Source organism: Protopterus annectens, chromosome 6.part0 (genome assembly GCF_019279795.1).
Source record: "Protopterus annectens isolate FY-2018-M chromosome 6.part0, PAN1.0, whole genome shotgun sequence".
NCBI lineage: Eukaryota > Metazoa > Chordata > Ceratodontiformes > Protopteridae > Protopterus > Protopterus annectens.
Genome location: NC_056737.1, coordinates 325,713,630 through 325,734,186, shown reverse-complemented (window position 1 = coordinate 325,734,186; position 20,557 = coordinate 325,713,630). Strand labels below are relative to the sequence as shown.

General features: G+C 35.1%; 1 protein-coding gene across 1 annotated transcript in view; it reads left to right on the top strand.

Annotated features, from left to right (window-relative positions):
- Positions 1 to 20,557, top strand: part of HEATR4 (HEAT repeat containing 4) — a 390,162-nt gene that overhangs the window by 88,676 nt on the left and 280,929 nt on the right. The gene's annotated exons all lie outside the window — the stretch shown is intronic.

Here is a 20,557-nt window from a genome sequence, read left to right as displayed (position 1 = left end):
TCTCAACATCTGTGCCCATATGGGGATTATGGTCAATCTAGAAAAGTCACATTTAACCCCAACACAAAATTTAGAATTCATAGAGGCATTACTGAACACAAAAGAGAGACAGGAACACCTGCAGGAAAAGGTCGAATAAATCCACAGCAGTGTATAATCCAAAAAAGAAGGGTTTGACCACCACAGCAATGAGCAGCAAAAAGTAGAGTAATAAAAACAAACTAAACTAAACTAAAAATAAAACAAGAATTTTAATAACAAAAAGGTGAGCACTTTTGAGGAAAACCACTTTCTCAAACCTTAATACAAAACAATAAACCACAGCCCTTATCAAGAGAGCTACACCAATCAACAGTCAGACTAGAGAAGTCACATTTAACCCCAACACAAAATTTAGAATTCATAGGGGCATACTGAATACTCAAACAGTGATAGCATCTCTTCCTCCAGAATGACAACAGAGAATTGTGGATCAGGTTCAAAGATTAATTCACAGAAAGACGGTTCTGGCATGATTAGTCTTGCAATCTCTAGGATCCATGGCAGCGTCCATAACTCTAGTACCATTAGCCAAGTTACATATGAGAATTCTGCAATGGCTACTAGCTTCCCAGTAGTCTATCCTTCATCACCTGCTGTCAGACCAAGTCCTTATCACCAACCATGGATCTTCTTTGGTGAATATATTCTGAACAAATTCTTCATGGTCGTCCATTTGTTTTTCCAGTGCCCATGTCCATAGTGACCACGGATGCCTTCCAGATGGGGTGGGGGTGCATTATTTGGGCAAGATGGTCCAAGGCACTTGGTCCCAATTAGAAGCCAACTTGTACATCAATGTCCAGGAGATAACAGCAGTGCTTCTTGCATTGCAGGCCTTTCAGACATCTCTTCCTGGGGACTATGTCAGTGGCTTAGTACATCAACAAGCAGGGAGGAAGCAAGTTTTACCTCCTTTGTTGACAAGCCCTCAGAGTGTGGCAGTGGGTGACCTCGTCCAACCACTTTGTAATAGCAATGCACATTCCAGGGAGTTCCAATGTGATTGCAGACAAGCTAAGCAGATGCATCCTTTAGCCTCACAGGTAGTCTCTCACTCTAGAAGTGGCAAAAATTATATTCCGTCATTGGGGTCAACCTTGCTGCAACCTGTTTGTGTCTCCCCTAAACAACAAGTGCAGCAATTACTTCGCCCTGATTCCTCCTCTGGGAAAGTCAGCCAGAGATTCTGTCCTCTAAGACTGGCCCTCCAGTCTCCTGTATGCCTTTCCCCCGATACCTCCAATTCCCAAATTTTTACAGAAAGCACTCTGGTTGAAGAGCACAGTAATCCTCATTGCTCCCTTTTGGCCTCATTAGATTTGGTTCCCCTTTCTTTGGCCTTACTTGATTCGACAACCTTGGATTCTGGACCCAGTGCCCGATCTTCTGTCCTGTCCAGACGGTCTTGGTCACCCAAACATTTTGAACCTCATGCTGACTGCATGGTTCCTGTCAGGGGTCCTAATATTCCCTGTCCAGTATGCCACATCCTTTTGTTGGCGCATAACCTTCTACTAGAAAACTATATTTAAGTAAGTGGAAGAGCTTTACAATCTGGGCCCATGAAAAGCGAATTGATCCTTTTTGTGCTTCAAAAGAGCATGTTTTAGATTTCTTAGGATCTCTGTTCAATGCTGGAGCTTCTCCATCCACCATCAAAATACAATTGGCTGCAATTTCTAATTTTCACAATGGTTTAGAAGAACATTCTTTAGCCTCTCACAGGCTTTGTAAATCATTCCTAAGAGACACACTTTTGTTAAAACCCCTGTTCAAAGATCCGACTCCTTTTTGGGACCTGAACTTAGTACTATATGTAGTAATATAGTCCCCCTTTGAACCCTCTGTGGAATGCGATCTGAAGTTTTTATCTTGGAAGACACTCTTTTTGGTAGCCATTACTTAGCCAGAAGAATTTCAGAAATCCAGGCCTTCATCTGAACCTCCTTACCTAGTTTTCCATAAGGATAGGGTATTTTTACGAATGAACCCCTCCTTCCTGCCCAAGGTAGTATCAGAGGCTAATATTAACCAGACTATTAATTTACTGGTCTACTTCCCAAATCATTCTAACAAAGGAGAATACACCCTACATTTACTAGATGTCCATAGACAATTGCATTTCTATCTTTACAGAACGAAAAATATAAGAAAATCAAGTCAACTGTTTGTTTCTATTTCCAATGTAAAGTTAGGCAAGGCACTCAGCAAGATTACCCTCTCTAAGTGACTGAAAGACTGCATTTCATTCATTTATGATAAAAATAAATTAATATTGGCTAAACCTGCCAAAGCCCATTCTACAAGATCTATAGCCACTTCAGTGGTCTTCCAGTCTAGAGCTTCAATGAATGATATACGTGCAGCAGCTACTTGGGCTGCTCCCCATACCTTTATTGCTCATTACAAACTGGACTTGGTCTCTAAGTGAAGAGCATCCTTTGGCTCGATGGTGCTCAGGAACATCCTTCTGTGAGCCTACCCAAGTTTTTAGGTAGCTGGGGACCCTGTCCCATCTGTCAAGGATAAAATGAAGATTGACAACACCAGATAAAATAAGTTATATACTCACCATAATGTTCCATCTATGTTGTCTATCTTCATTTATCCTTGACTCCCCCACATCCCCTAACCTCAAAGACTTTTTGGTGGAGCGGATCACATACATTTGAACTGTTATGTTATTCAGACACAGTGGATAAGGCTTCCATCTGGCTTACTTCCTGTATATATATATATATATATATATATATATATATATATATATATATATATAGCGTTGTTGTTTCACAGCAAGAGGTTCTCCCGTTCGATTCTCGGCTTGGGTTGGGAGTGCCTTCTGTGTGGAGTCTGCATGTCCTCCCCGCGGTCGAGTGGGCATTCGAAAGACATGCGTTGAATGGGCGTGCCTTCGTTGAAGGTTGGGCGTCGGGCTGGCAACTCGACACCATAAAAAAACAACTGCCAATCATTAGCGGACCGGAGTTCCGCTGTGTCGACCCCTAACCGGGAAAAGCCAAAAGACAAACAACAACAACACACACACACACACACACATATATATACATATATATATATATATATATATATATATATATATATATATATATATATCTATATATACACACACACACACACACACACACATATATATATATATATATATATATATATATATATATATATATATATATATATATATATATATATATATATATATATGGTCCCATTCCAGAATTTCGAAGCTTATAACTTTGAATCTCATATGATCGAAGATCATATGTTCGATGTTTTAAAACTTCAAAATCCTGAATGGAGATTAGCATACAGCGCAGACTGGGAGATTTCCTTTGTCCTTGCTGTAGTGCAATCTCGGAGTTGGTATATTAAGTTGCGGGGGTGTCGAGGGCGCAGCCCCTCACTTGGGGTGTGCAGGGAGGCTTGCCCCCCTGCATACACATGTTTGTCATGTGTTGGGTGGTGTTTTTGGGGGGGGGGGTTCAAAATTTAGAGATTCCAAGATCTTGAGATTCTGAACTCGAGATTTTGAAACTCGAGATTTTGGTATTTCTAAATTGTGAATGTAACCTATATATATATATATATATATATATATATATATATTTATATACACATATAGATATTTGTACATATCTAAATACATACACAGTATATTTGTTCCTATGCCTTTTGCAGACTCAGTCTGAGGTAATTGAGAGAGAGGGATTCTGGATAGAGGTGAAGCTCGAGAGTTTTTGGCTGGCACGAGCTGTAGTAACAGCCGAGTTGGTTCTGATATCAGAACTGAACCCATCTGTCAAGGATAAATGAAGATAGACTACACAGATGGAATATTATGGTGAGTACACAACTTTTTTCTGCAATAATATACACATGAATGTATTCCAAATGCAGGAGGGATTCAAGGTCAGACAATTTGTTATTTACAATACTAATGCTGGACAGCACCACTTTGATATTATCCGGTGTTTAATTTGTTTTGTTTTTTCAGCTTGGGAGATCCATTAGCCAGACTCTGCCTAAAAAGTAGTATGGGGACAGTAAGGGCTTTTACTAGTATACAGAACTTTCGAAATGAAAGGTGCAAGCCATCCTTGGTGAAGCAAGTAGGGCTGTGCAGCAACTTTTCCAAGCTGACACATATTGGATACTCCTTAAATTACACCATTTATTCAGCCAATTTGTTGAAACCAATCATCTTTTTTATAGCTTGGCATCATTCTTGGAGAAGGAAGAATTATGCTCAAAATCAGAGTCTTTCCTAAACTTGTGACTTGCATGGAGAGCGCATAACTAATAAATGTCTCTCTGCATATGTCTCAGGATTTTGTGTGTCAGGTCATTTACATACACATGGGCCATCACCATGTCATAGCCATACTTGTTTGGCTTAAGAGTCTTAATGGCCCATGAAATGCTAGAGATCTTGACACCTGAAAGACAACTTAACATTTTCTTATTTTTGCCCAGGCTTATGAGAGTAGAGTCTTGTGAGTCTCACTATGCAGTCATCAATTACCACTGTATTTTTATTAGTAAAGGTTTTATATGTACTATTTTTGGGATGGCTTTTTTCCTAGAGACTCTCTGCTATAGATGTAATAGTATATGTTGTGGTGTTTGATTTCTACTGAGCCCTAGATTTGTTTGCCCTTGGTGGTGTAGACAAATACTTTTTATAGCCTCAATGTATGATAATTTTCCAGGTATTTGTGTGGGGTGCTGTGAAGGTATGTGGCACTCACAGTCTGTGTTCATATGTGAGAGTGATACCTCTGTCTTGGCTAAATATTTGCATCTCTCACAGATAGTTTGTGATGAGGTGACTAATAGTTCATTCTCTGTTAGCATCAAAGCAGTTGTTATACTTCCTGAGTATGCCAAGGGCTGTGAGGCTGTCAGCTAAGTGAAAACAAGCTGAATGAACTTCCAATTAGTCCAAGAGTGCAGAAGTATGTGATACAAGACTTATCTGTACAGTATTTGACTTGTATGAATGATTCTTTCCTTTAATAATTACAATATATATATAATATAACTGTACTCATAATGATTTCCTTTAATACATTCTTATGAATACAGTTATAATTTAGTATAAAAAACTTTGCAGTATAAAAGTAGCATAGCAAGCGTGGGGTGATGGAAACAACTGCCCCGGGCATAAAGTGCTAGGGGGCATAATCAAGACTTTCTGCACCTGTAGTATGCTTTTTCTAAATACTGAAATGTCAGCAAAAAAGCACTTTAGTAGTTTTTAGCAAGCACTAGATGAGCGAACTACTGCCCTGCAGTATAATAAGTAAATACTGGTAGGTAGAAAGATTTATGTGTACAGTATTTTCTTGCTCTAATGCTTATTTCCTTTAATAAATTCTTATAAGTACAATTATAATAAATGTTAGTACAAAATTGTTTGTAATATAATAAATAAATATTGGTAGGGTTCTAAGTGATGTAGGAACAAGTAATTTAACTTGGTCCTGAAGCAAGGGGTAATGCCTTAGTGCAGGCTGTTTATGGGTATGGCATTATCTAGGCTTCCTAAGAGTAAAACTTCAATCGAAGTGCCTTCATCTATCAAATACAGGCTTGTGAGGCACTGTGCAAAGTGCAGCATTGAGCAATATAGCTGAGCTAAGAATTCAAAGAAACCAATGAAAAAAGTTTTGACTTCAGCCGATAATAATAATTATGTTTGTTACCTAGAAATAATAGCAGCTTATCCTCTCCTACAGAGTAATCACTGCTATCTCTCAGACTGCCCACACACTTGACGACAACTTTGCTGTAATGGTAACTTTCAAGCTGTATGACTGGGAGGTTAAACAGAGACCAACCAATCATAGAGAAGAGAAGTATACAGAAACGAACATAGAGGATTATGATCAGATCTCTGATCTTAACCTGCTTATTATGTGTCTGAGACACGAATGCCAAGAAATTGCCTTTGAGAGTGAAGCTCAAGAAGTGAATCTTAGCATTCATGTCAAGAACACATAATATTAGGGACTTCCAAGATGGCTGCATATTGAGTAACAGCTTAATTGTAGCTCTCCCAGTGTGAAAATATAAACCCAGCAGAGAAGACCAGTAGATATTTATGTTTATGGGTAAATTTCAGGAACTGGCTTGTAAGTGTACTGGCTGGATGCCAGGAAAAAAGAAATACAGAGGACCTAGAAAAAATCAGCTACAAAATGTGAGGAAGAAACACTGACTGGGGAAAGTTATGCAGCTGTTCAGCAAAAAGCAGTGGAACCTCCACACATGACTTCCATTAACCTACAGGAAGACATAAGACAAATGCACACTGACCCGGTTAAAGTAAAAGAAACACTGATGGAGTATATCAACACAAACAACAAAAGGCTGGAAAAAATGGAAGAAGTTTTGATCAGACATTCAGATGACTGGATAAAGCTGCAAAAATCAGAGGGTGAAATGAAGAAAAGGGTCGCTGAATATGAGACTTCTCAGAAAGAGATGTTTAAAAAAATAATAGACTTAGAGGACAGAGTACGTTGAGAAAACCTGAGATTTTCAGCTATACCAGAGATGCCAGAAGGAACAGACTGCATTAATTTTGTGAAAGCACAAATAAGCAACTGGACTGGTATTCCAAAGAGAAAGTTAACTGTAAGTAAAGAAAAAAAATTTCTTAATAGTACTATTTTTGTGGTGTATGGTTTTCTTTGCATGCTGTAAAGTTTTTTCATGTTATTTTTAAGTGTAATGGGGATTGTAAACAGGTGCTTCTATTCTTTTTTTTCTCTCTCTATTTCTTGTTCGGTTTTAAGAAATGTAGGCACAGCAATGTTAAAAAAATCCTTGTTTAAAGAGCATAAGAAAAGAAAAAATAATGTGCTTTTTCTCATTCTTGCATGGAGGAATGACTGAATTAAGGACCTTAGATTCATTTAGTAACATGTTGTAAGAAAAAGCAAGTTAAAGAAAAAATATTGAATATTATGAGGCTTTTTTCCTGCAAATGAATGTATGCTTAGTAGCAATTCTGTATCTGGCCCTCATGTCTCCAAAGAAACAATCTGATAAGGTGAAATTGACTGTTTGGTTCTAATGTCTCCATGGAGACAGTCTGATAATGAGAAATTGGCTGTCTGGTTCTCATGTCTCCATGGAGACACCCTGATAAAGAGAAATTGGTTACAGTCTGGTGGAGAGATATTGGCTGGGGGGAAAAAAGAAAAGAGAAACTGGCTAGGAGATAATGTTCTCTGAAACCACTCAGGGTTTTTTCCAGCTGGGAGAACTATAAAGATAATATAAAACCAGTTAGCACTTAATAGAAGTAGAGGCTGCACCATGCATCTTAGCATGGATAGCCTTTCTTTTAGGTTAACTCAACTCTGTGAGTGTGGCTGTCAGTTTGGGAAATTTGTTCATATTAGGAGGGTAAAACTTCAATATTTGAAAAGGTACATAGTTTTGTGTGTTAGTATTAAGTTAATAGGTTTTAGGGGGTATTGCTTTTTGTTTTGTTTGATTTTGTTTAAGGGCATTCAATAAAACAAAAAGTTTTGTAAGATGTGACATAGGCTCAACTGGATATGACAAGAAACAACTGTATAACCTGCCAAATAGTGCATGCATGTAACACAAAAGCTGGAACTAGACATTTAACAAAAAATGTGTTATATACAAAAGGTGGGAATACTACCTTTTTGATGCAATGATACTTTCTGCAGTGTCTTTAAATGTCAATGGGCTCATAGATAAATATAGAAAAGAAAGAGTAGTGAACTATATTAAGAAATGTAGAGTGCAAATAGTTATGTTGCAGGAGACACACTTGGAAAGAACTGAACATGTGAGTTTGATAAAGAAAGGTTTTCAGGATGGTTATTCAGTGGAATACCTGGAACAAAGGAAAAGAGGAGTACTTATATTAATTGCAAGAGAAGCTCCAATGGTGGTAGAAGAGGATAAAAAAGATAATAATGGCAGATTTGTAGTGCTAAGGGAATACTGGCAAGGGAGGAGGATTACACTGGCATGCATTTGTATTCCACTTAAAACTGCTATAATGGAGCTTAAGAAAATTCTGGGAGAAATAATCAGTTTTCAGCAAGAAATATTATTTATAGGTAGGGACTGGAATTTGATTTGCAGCAGTGAAGATGGGTATGGGGGGTCCAGAAGGGAAAGCATAAAAAAGGAGGGTATATTTTTGAAGAAATGTATGCAAATATTTGGCATGGAAGATGCGAATTCTGTAACAGGAGTTTGGAGAGAATTTACATATTATTTCCCAAAACATAAAACTGGGCTAGGTTAGACAGAATTTACATTTCACAGGAACATGTCCATTTAACATAAGGTCTTGATATGCACCAAATAACTATTTCAGATCACGCACCAATAATAGCTAAAATAAAAACACAGGGTAATGAAATAAAAAGGAAACACTGGTGCTTTCCCACCTATCTGTTGAAAAGAGAGGAATTTAAGGAATGGATAGTGGGGATTATTCAGGAGCTATTCAACAAGACAGAAAATTATTCTGAAACTATAGCTAAGGAGTGGGATAAAATTAACATGGAATTTAAAAATATGGTGGAAATAAAAGAAAGTGAGCTACGGCTAAGATGTAACAAGAATTATCTAGAGGGAATGACAAATGTTAAAGTATTGCAGAATAGGGAAATCTCACAGAACAAGAGGAGGATCAACTGCAGAACTTTAAGTAGAAAATAAGGAATTGCATAAATAATATGCACGAGTGCAGAGCAACTGTTTTTTGATACTGATACTAGAGCACAAAAACTTTTAGCACAACAACTCAGACAACATAAAGTAGAAAGGGCTGTCACCAAGCTTAGGGAGCCTATAATAAGGAAGGTAACAAGAGATCCTGTAGCGGCATTAGAAATATTTTGGAAATTCTATGAAAGTCTATATAAAACAGAGAAATATGGAAATCGAGAAAAGATACAAATGAAAATGTTTATGGAAGAATTAAACATGCCAAGGTTAGAGTTAGATGAGGCTCAATTACTAACGGTTAGGATAGGAGGAGATGAGATAAAAATTGTGAGGTATAACCAATCTACAGGAAAGTCCAAATGAATAGATGGTATTCCTGTGGAAGTTTGGAGGTTGGGAGGGAAAAAACTGATAAAGATCTGGAAGGTTTTGTTTAACAGTATTTTAAGAGGGGAAGACATACCAACATCCTGGAAGAAAGCAATGGTAGCTGTAACACCTAAAGAGGGTAAAAATCCATCATATCCAGCTTCATGCAGGCCCATTTCAAAAATAAACCACGAGTATAAAGTGTTCATATCTATAATGGCTAAAAGAATGGCAAATGTAATGACAAAACTGATATATATGGATCAATGTGGTTCTGTGAAGGGGAGGCAAACATTTGACAACACTAACAGTACATTTATAATCCATAGGGAAGCGGAATGTAAGAAAATACCATTGTTATTGGTAGGTATTGATACAGAGAAAGCATTTGACAGAGTAAGCTGGGACTTTATGAGCAGGGCAGTGGAAGCATTTGCATTTCCTGAAAATATTATAAGGTTGAGTAGGAGGATATATGAGAGATCAGAGGTGAAAATTAAAGTGGGTGGGTCCTCACTGATAATTTCTGCTTAAGCAGAGGAACCAGGCAGGGATGTCCTCTTTCCCATTTGTTATTTGCATTATATTTAGAACCACTGGCAAAGAAAATAAGGGACTCAGAAATTCAAGCATATAATTGGTATGGTAGTCAAGAAAAGCTGGCTCTGATTGCAGATGATATTATCTTATACCTGACAAAACTAGAAAGAGACATTACAGTACTGTGGAATGTTTTGAGACCGTTTCATATCTTTTCTGGATACAAGATTAATGAAGTTAAAATAAAGGCAATAGCGGTAAATTATGTACCCACACATGAATTCGTTCAGCAATATCCACATTTATGTTGACATGATAAAATGAAATATTTAGGAGTATGGATTAAATATGATTCTGGTGTGGCAGCTAAGGATATGTGGGAAGAGACTGAAAAAAATAATACAAAACTTGAGAAAATGGAAGCTTTGTTATATGGATATGGATAGTAAGATACATGCAGTTAAAATATTTTAGTTCCTTTAGTCTTGTACACAGGTCAGGCATATTTTTATCAACCAGAGAAGTTGTAGATAGCAATTAATAAAGAGCTGAAGGAATTTATCTTAGAAGGGAAGATGGCAAGAGTCAATTGGGATAAGCTGATTTTTCAAGCAGAACAGGGCGGATTGGAATTACCCGAATTGATGAGGTATTTCAGAGATACACAGTTAAGGTTCCTATACATAGCACAAGCAGAAAACTATAATTCAAAGTGGAAAAGTATGATGATAAAACAGGGCAAGGAAGCTCAAGAAACAAAGAGGACTGGGATTTTGAATGCAGGCCTTTAAGGAGAATAACAATAATCATACAGAATATTGTATCTATAAAGTAGCAGACAGCATCCTAAGAATTAAGCCAACATGGGAATGGAGAAAGGAGATTCTGCCAGAGAGGGAAATATGATAGAATGGGAAGACACCAAGAATTTATTTGGACTGCAGTTTAGAGATTGCCTTCCCTATCAAGCACTGATATCAGAGTATATGCAAAGAGAAAGAAATAGATGGCTCCTAAATGAAAGACCAGCACTGGTAGAGCTTTTAGTGGAATCTAGAACAGAAGCTGACATTAAAAAGGGTATAATTAGTAGAGCATATACAATATTGCATGATAACTGTAAGAATCAATCAGAGTAAGTTAGAAAGGATTAGGAACAGAGATTAGATAAGCAATTCACAAAGAAACAATGGGAGGATATATGTATGTCTCCCAGATATGCAACAAAATCTAGAAAATTTAGGATTTTTGCATGTAAACGTTTACATAAATACTTTTATACCCCAAGCAGACTCCAGATAAGTTTTCCTCAGGTAGACAGCCAATGTTGGAGGTGTGATGGGGAAGAAAGAGGTAATTGGGAACATATTTTCTGGGAGTGAGGTGAGTTGGTGGATTTTTAGGATTCCCTGTGGGATGCACTGTCGGAAATGCTCGGTGGGCAGATTGGTGTTGAAAAATGTATTTTAATTTGTGCACTCTGCTTCTATGTTGTGCTGGATCCAAAGTCTTCTTAAGACACACAGTCTTGCTGTGCTGTTTACTGCTGAATCAGAGACACAGAGCTTTGCATGACTCCATCTGTAGTCTGTTTAAAGCACCAAGCCTTTCAAATTGCACACTGATAAAGAAATATATTTTGCAGTTATAAGCACAGTTACAGATAACCTATTTTATAACAAACGACATGTACTCTTTCTGTCAGATTGTAGCATATATTTACAAAGTTTTCCTTCATTACAGATATGAATGATGACTTCTACAAAATACCTCTCTCTGTCCCTCTCTCACATAACTGAATTACTGACAGTTGTTATATAGAGTGCTAGTCACGCACACATATTTTGTTATTTCCTCTTGGTATCTTTTTTTGGCCTTCTGTGGGAAGTCACATAATGTCTGTTTTTAGACTTTTCTCTTGTCCTTTTGTGATTTACTTGTAAGCACTTTTGCTGATGTGAGGATGCCATTAACAGAAATCTGAAAGGAAATATCTGTACAACTTATTCCTATTGAAAACACATCACGTATTGCTGAGTTTAGATATTTGTTCTGCAAACATGAGAAAAGCATGTGATACTTGCTTTCCAATATTGCTTTGTTAGGCTTTTCTTGATGCTGGGAAGAGAAGCATGTTATACATATAGTATGAATGCACATTTTACATTGCTAAACTCTATACATATATTAAAGCAAACTTTTTATTCTATGCTTTATTTTTCAGCATATTTACAACAGAATTAATTTCAGCCTTATATTCATAATCTTCAACAATTCTCTTTTTTTAAACATACTCAAAACACTTTATACTGATATGTATTTTTTGATATTAAGAAACAAAACCTTTAGTTACTACCAAAACTGAATGTATTTAACAACTTTTTCTTTTGCAGTCCATTCTGTGAAAATATTTAATTTATTCTTTTGCAATCACAGAATTTAATTTATGACTTAGAACTGTTCCATTTACTGTTTGCTTTTATTATATAAGACACAATAACTATGTGGTACCTCAAGCATTTATACACTGCTGAAAATATAATGCTATTTACATATTAGTCCATTAACTGTATGGATACAATATTTTAATATATTTTTTCTCTAGCTGGGGTAACCAATACTAGTACAGATAAAATGATGGTCCAAAAACCAGTAATGAGACTCCAACTTAAAACCAGTGATAATTTTACAACTTGACAAATTACTTTTGAACTTATTATAATGTATCCTGTACAGTATGTATTTATATAGACTGTTTGTTATTCATGCATTTTAATCTAGTAGGTACCCTGGACCCATTTTTTTTAAACATGGTTTTTCATACATATTCATTGCTAGCCATTAATTTCATTTGTACTAAATTCTTTTGTATTTGTACATACAAAGACTGTAAAGTACACTTAGTCCAATCTTACAAATGTAGTAACATTAACATCAAGCAAAATCTTGGAAAATTCTTATGTCTCTTTAGAAGTATCTAGTGGAATTGCCACCAGAGGCAACTATGCTTTTTGCATACAAACATTGTCTTGTCAAAAGCATATTAAAAATAGTGACCATTCTTGTTCAATTTTTTACATATCCTTACTCTCTCTTGTATAGCTGTAATAAAGCAATTTTAAATCATCTTGTGTATAGCTTTACAGTTTAACAGGTTATAAATACAATTTAATGCTAAACAATACAATAATAACTAGCATAAAATATCTTGGACTTTCAGATTTAATCTGTTTACCAGTGTTTCTTATGCACTAATACCTGTTTTTTCCTCCCCCCTAAAAGAGTATTGTCAAGAAGGAATGAAATATTATTTCTTCCTCTAGCTCTATTTCACACCCTTGTGCAGTACTGCTTTTACAGTCAGTGTAAAACTGAGAAAGTGTCCCTCCCCCTGCAACATTGCAGTATTGTTTATTTGCTTTATTAGGTTAACAAACTATGGACCTTTGTCTGATTTGATCATTTTTTATAAGGCTTTTGCTGTTTATTACCACTAGTAGGTATTTATACCTTTCTGCATAATTGATTTGAACTGTATGTATATTATAGCCCATTTGATGGCTGTACTTGATGCAACTGAGGTTTTTTTTAACATATACTTGCAAACAGATTATCAGTGACATCTATGCACAATTGTGACATTTTATTACAATTGCCAAACAGGGTTGCCTGTAAATATTTTAACAATTATGTTTTAATAACAATAATGCTTTACTAAAACTTAAGCTACTTGTCTGGCAATCAGTCTTGTTGTTTATCTTATCTTTTTAACATTTCCTGTAACTAAACATCCAGTCTAGGAAGGTCTGATACACTTGCATTTTAGTTAACCCTTTTAGCATTTTTCCTTTAATTATCTGTTAGTAAAACGCAGTTATAAAACACTTAGTATTATATTTGTGATTTACATAACTATGCGAAATAAACATTATTTTACAATTAGCTTACATATTTTTTAACTTTTGATATCAGTATTTTTTATTTATTTATTTAACTGCCCTACCATTCATTTTACAAAAACTGTTTGACTAATACCATTTGTGATTTTATTTCTTTTTAAAATTCAGAACTTTAACTATTTGGTGTGGTGTTACTCTACAATTATAAAAAAAAATGTAAAAAACAAAATAGATATTAGCTTAACTAACACATGTTTATATTTACATTATTTATATTTGCTGTCGTCTCCTTTTTATTCTTGTGCATTGTACTTCAGATAAAAAGAAAATACATGCATGCCAGTCTTGTGACTTTAAGTCTTTACTGTTATTAAATATTTTCATTTGATTCTTATACACTACAACTGTTGTGTACCTTTTGACTGTGCTATTAGAATAGCAGTTATATGGTCTATTTTACTGTACTACTGATAAATGTCTTGCTTTAACTGAATGAAAGTGAAACATTTAAGAATGATTTGTCCATACATCAGATCTTAGCATGTATGCTTAACCATTTTCAAAACATAAACATATTATAAAATATATTTCTTTTGTACAAATCAGCTGTAGTTTCCTGTTATTTTTAAGCTCAGCTGTTATATGGAGGAAGTCAATCTCTGTTAGTTTAGCTAATTTATTTTCTTTATCCTGCAACTGCTGTTCAAGAGTTTCCTGTAATGTTGCATGGTCTTTCTGATATTTTTCAGTAACCTGTTCTGCTGAATCTAAAACTCCTATGCACTTTTGAAAAGATGTATGTATAACTTGTTTAAGCTTCCTGAACTCATTGTGTCTGTCTTTTAGAAGTTTATTACATTGTTTTGTAACAAGATGTACTACAGGTCTTATCAGTAACTGATTTGTCTGTTGTTGCAACTCTGAAATAAACCTTTTACATCTGGTGACAGAACATAACTGTCTAACATTTGAATATAATGTCAGCATATTAACTTTTCTTGGTTCTTTACCATTAAAATGTTTGTCTGTACAGTCTAACCTTTGAATAGTGGCATGCACTGTATTTTTATGACATTGTACACACAATAAGCATTTTTTATACCACACATGATTTTGTTTCAGATACCAGTCAAATATTGTAATTCATTTGCAAAATGCCTTACTATTAACTTGCAATCCATTTGCATAATGCCTTACTATTAACATGCCCTAATAAGGTTTTACATTTGCTAATATGCTGTATATACATTTCATTCTGTTATTATTATTATTATTATTATTATTATTACATCTATGGCATTCATACTGCATGTAACACAGAAACATTTTCTTACCAGTCAACAGAGAGGCAGATGGCCAAGCTGCTTTACTGTAGATGGTTGAAAAGACTCTGTAGTCACTTGTGAAGTTGGTACAGCAAAACTGGCAGTTTTAGTCTTACAACTTTGTATTGTACCTTTTTTGGAGAATTTATGACACTGCTCACCTTCCTACACTGCAGTCTCACTCTGGATTTAGATGTCTAATAAACAATATTATTGCTGCAAACTGCAGAAAACTGTAGAAATCTGAAGTACTTCACATAAATGTTAGTTACTGTGCTTTTACAGGAGTGACCTTATACAAGGCATTACCCCCTCACTCCCCCTGTTTTTGGATACAGGCTAGGAACGTTTGTTAGGGTTGAAAAATGTAATTTTATGATTCTAAACCAGGTGCTGTTACTGTGATTCTTACTGTGATGGCTCCGAAGTCTTCTTAAGACACACAGTCTTGCTGTGCTGTTTACTGCTGAATCAGAGACACAGAGCTTTGCATGACTCCATCTGTAGTCTGTTTAAAGCACCAAGCCTTTCAAATTGCACACTGATAAAGAAATATATTTTGCAGCTATAAGCACAGTTACAGATAACTTATTTTATAACAAACGACACATACTCTTTCTGTCAGATTGTAGCATATATTTACAGTTTTCCTTCATTACAGATATGAATGATGACTTCTACAAAATACCTCTCTCTGTCCCTCTCTCACATAACTGAATTACTTACAGTTGTTATATAGAGTGCTAGTCACACACACAGATTTTGTTATTTCCTCTTGGTATCTTTTTTGGCCTTCTGTGGGAAGTCACATAATGTCTGTTTTTAGACTTTTCTCTTGTCCTTTTGTGATTTACTTGTAAGCACTTTTGCTGATGTGAGGATGCCATTAACAGAAATCTGAAAGGAAACATCTGTACAAGCTATTCCTATTGAAAACACATCACATATTGCTGAGTTTAGATATTTGTTCTGCAAACATGAGAAAAGCATGTGATACTTGCTTTCCAATATTGCTTTGTTAGGCTTTTCTTGATGCTGTGAAGAGAAGCCTGTTATACATATAGTATGAATGCACATTTTACATTGCTAAACTCTATACATATATTCAAGCAAACTTTTTATTCTATGCTTTATCTTTCAGCATATTCACAACAGAATTAATTTCAGCCTTATATTCATAATCTCTAACAGGTGTGACAAGGGAGGTGATTTTTCTGAGCTAGGATACAAAATCGGAACTGCATAGACATGGTAAGGCTTTGCTGTGTCTAATTATGGTGGCTGCCAAAAAAGCAATTACTAGAAAATGGAAATCAAAATCTAAACCAACTATACCAGAAGTAGTGAATATAGTAACAGAGATAAAACAACTGGAACTGAGTTCTTTAGAAAAGGATAGGAACAAATTACACAGGAAAAAATGGGAACTGTGAGAACAATACATACAGGGGTGGAATGAGCTTTAAAAGAAGGCATGGCTTAAATGAGCTATGTAATGTTTGACTGAAAGTGATTGGGTAGATTATAAGTGGTGTATAATATTTGCAATTCGGTGTGTTTCAGTATGGTTTATGATGTAAAATACTTGCAACTAGGATTGTGTTGATGTGGCTTGTTTTCATTTATATATAAATGTATGATTGCCTATGTCATAAGTGATGGTTTAATAAAGGCATTTTGTGTAATGGTGCTTAGTTTATATGATATATAGCAATATATGTTTGATTATTTTTATATAAATGTAAATTTGCCTATGTCACAAGTGATAATTCAATAAAGGTGTTTAAAAAGAGATCTGATCATAATTTGTTGTAGTACATGGAAATTTGTCTGCTTCATTTACTGCCAGTTGCAGAAAAAAAATAGGAAGTGTCATGCTGGCTTTGAAAGCCAGTAATGCCGTTGGGAACCACTTAACATCTTTACATATTCCCAGTGTAAGAAAACAGCTGGTTCCCAAATACCTTTTTAGTGAGTGCAATGTTATAGACAGCAGACAGAAATTGAGTTGAAATGAACCCAATTCATGCTCTGCTGCTGTTATTTACTGGCTGGTACTGTCAGCTCTTAGTGGCTAGTGTCAGAAGGGATCTTAGCAGCACATAGTGGGTGCTTAACAATTGTTAAGCATCTGTCTAAATGTTGTTAAGGTTGGGTGTCACACTATAGTAGTGCTGAGCCATGATGTCATTTAACTCATATCTGAGTGTAATATTAATGCTGCATGTACAAGAAATATTTCCCACACGGTGCAGTAATAGTACTGTCCCTGTTTAACTTTCCTCATTTACTTATGAACACTCCATTGCTTTAAAAAAGCCCTACAGATGCTACATAGTAATGTGAGAGGGAGATGGCTTAAGTATAAAGAAATTCATTAGGTAAACAGAGCGAGTAGCTTCACACAAATAAATGTATGATATATGTAGGCTTTATATGTTGATATAAAATGAGCAACAAACAAATTGGATGAGATGAATATTCATTGGGTAGAATGAGAGTAATTTTCTTCATTCAGCATGCTAAAGAAGTAATTTATTCTGACTATTATTTTCCCATGCAATAAGGTTTGCATATAAAATATTCAAATATTAACTTAAAATATAACAGGATTTGGAATGAAGTTAGGAGACAGAATGACTTAATGGAATGTCTGTATGAGTATGATAGATTTAATTTACAGAAAATCTGGTGGGAAGAAACAAAAGAAATTGTAATCCAAAATGTTATTATATTTTCCATATTTACTTTAATAAACAATAGATATTATGGACATCTGAAAAGTGGCTTACTTACTGTAGAGAAAGTTAGCACTGGACTAACACTCAGACTAGTGAAAACAGAGCCAAATATATTAGTGAGAAAAATAAGGGTAGAAGGCAAAATAATTCAAGAATATAATCTCTATAACTCCACATGCAACAAAGCAAAGTAAAAAAAAAAAAAGAAAGAAAAAGCTAACAAAGCAATGAAAGGTTTTGATCAGATTTAAAAAATATATACAGAGGTAGTACAAACTGCAGAATAATGATTGATTCTCTCTGGAAACTTCAGTATTACAAAGTAGTGAGATTATTAACTACAAGTCGTTATTTCAGAGTGAAAAAAAGAGACCCACCAAAACAGAATCTGAGAGTGAGAATATTAATAAACAATTGATATAATTGTTGGTTTTGATAGCTTGTTAGGATTTAACCATTCTGAATGGATGTGAAGGAAATTAAAAAAAAAGAGACAAAAGGTATCCGTCTTACATTTTATAATAGTATCACAGGATTTGATATATGTGTCCAGGCTGAATGTAACTGTACCCAAAATCTTTTTGGCATTACACATATTCCGTTGAAAGAAGAAATGTCGCAGAGGTGTAGAGTAAATGAAGAAAATAACTTAATGCGCTTGTGTATTTTTTGCTTAAGGGCAAAAGATAAAAAATGATAGTAATTTGATTAAAAACTGGTAAAAATAATAAATAAATATTTGATGTGAAAAACAGAACAAAATCATTGCATTGAGACAGAGAAAAAGGTTGGTTTGGTGGCGACTATATAGAGAAGGAAATATACGATATAAAAAAATTAAAGACTGCATAACAAACAAAACAAGTGAAGCACATTGGAATATTGGAGCTGGTAGAGCCAGTTATTGGAAATTAATAACACCAAGGAAGTATTAGTGTGCCAATAGTAACAACTGGTGATGCAAACAAATTCTGAGCTGAGATACATAATTGAATCAATACATTTTCTTAAGAAGGTAGGTAATTAGATGAAGGAAATTTGAGAGATTTTTTTTGTTTGTTTTAAAATGCTCTATGAGCCTTATAAATACCAAGAGCATATTCTCTCTATATCATTCAATACTCAGATTGGAGATGTATAGTATCCAAAATAGCTCTAAAAATGGAAAGAATGCATTGGTAATTTAAAAAAAGGCAATGTTGCTGTCCAGACAGTGTCAGCAGTAAAGTATACTTGGTTAATCCAAAGTTATGGACTAGAATTACCATTACAATATCAATTGTGTTTTAAAAACTTTGCTCATTCTTAGAAAGGAGGGATAATTGTTCCCATTCACAAAAAGGTTGTATTGAAGGTCTCAGAATGTTCAAGCCTATAACCATTATTGATAATTCTTATAAAATGTTTTTATCATTAATATTGCAAGAACTGAAAGACCAACTGGGGTCACACCCCTTGCACGTAGTTCTGTTTGAATACCAGTCCATTAAAATGCAGATGGATACATGCTATATTTTGCAACATCCTTCCGAACATCCATCCATCCATCCACAGTCCCTTTTCCCATTTTTACACATGGGGTTGGGGTGTCACTTCAACAGTGTCAATCATGTAGAGCCAAGGTTCACACAAAAATATGTGATGACAAGAACTCATATACTTTATTTGTTGTTTGTAGATATAAATTCAGCATTTGATAATGCAAATAAAAAAAGAATAATAATTGTGGCTAGAGATGGAAAGAGCAGGGTTTTCAAGATCAGTAATGCATATTTTGGCAGTTATGCACAAAGGAAGCTGTGCTAAAGTAATTTTTCTAAAGAACGGCATCTAACATCTGAGTTTGAGTATATATATATATATATATATATATATATATATATATATATATATACACACACACACACACACACACACACACACACACACACACACACACACACACACACACACACATGGTGGCTGCGGTGGTGCAGTGGTTAGCATTGTCTCCTCCCAGCAAAAGGTTCTCCGGTTCGATTCATGGCTGGGCTGCCTTTGGTGCAGAGTCTGCATGTCCTCCCTGTGGTCATGTGGGCTTCCTCCCACATTCCAAAGACATGCAGTAGGTGGATTGGACACACTAAATTGTCCATAGGTGAGAGTGTGTGTGTGAGTGGGTGGTATGAATCAACTACTGCGGCAGGGCTAGCCATCCAGTGGTGTAAACATTGGCTCAAGATAATTGTCAGTGTTGAAGTGACACCCCAAACCCTTGTGCAAAATGGGAAAAGGTTTTGAGGATGGATACACACACACACACACACACACACACACACACATATATATATATATATATATATATATATATATATATATATATATACATACATACATACAAACATAAATTGTATTTTCCTACAATAAAAAAAAATAGTAAAAATGTGCTACAGAAGCAGTCAGCATGTTTAGTATTTAGAGTCAAACTACGTTTGTTTGCAAAATGATAAAAAAGCGTGATTTGAAGTTGTTTCATTTTCTAATGTAAACCATATTACATTTGCATTTCATAAAAGTTATATGTAATAATAAGATGTATTTGCTGTAACGTAGCACATTTGTACTATTTACCATTTTCACTATTCTACAGAGACAAAATCACTGGTCAAATAACTGAAGTGAATTCTGTAAAGAAAAATGTTTATATGTGTGTCTTCCAACTATGTTTCTTATTTGTCTAAACTAATCACAGTAATGATAAAACTGGTATCTAACAAAACAAGACTGGTTTGGATTAAAACACTTAACAGAAGCAAGGCAACTGCAGTTATCTAATTTAAACATTGTGGCACTAGAACTGTGCATTTGTGTCTGAGTTTTCTTTTACATTTATCAAGTTAATTTGTACACTTAGAGC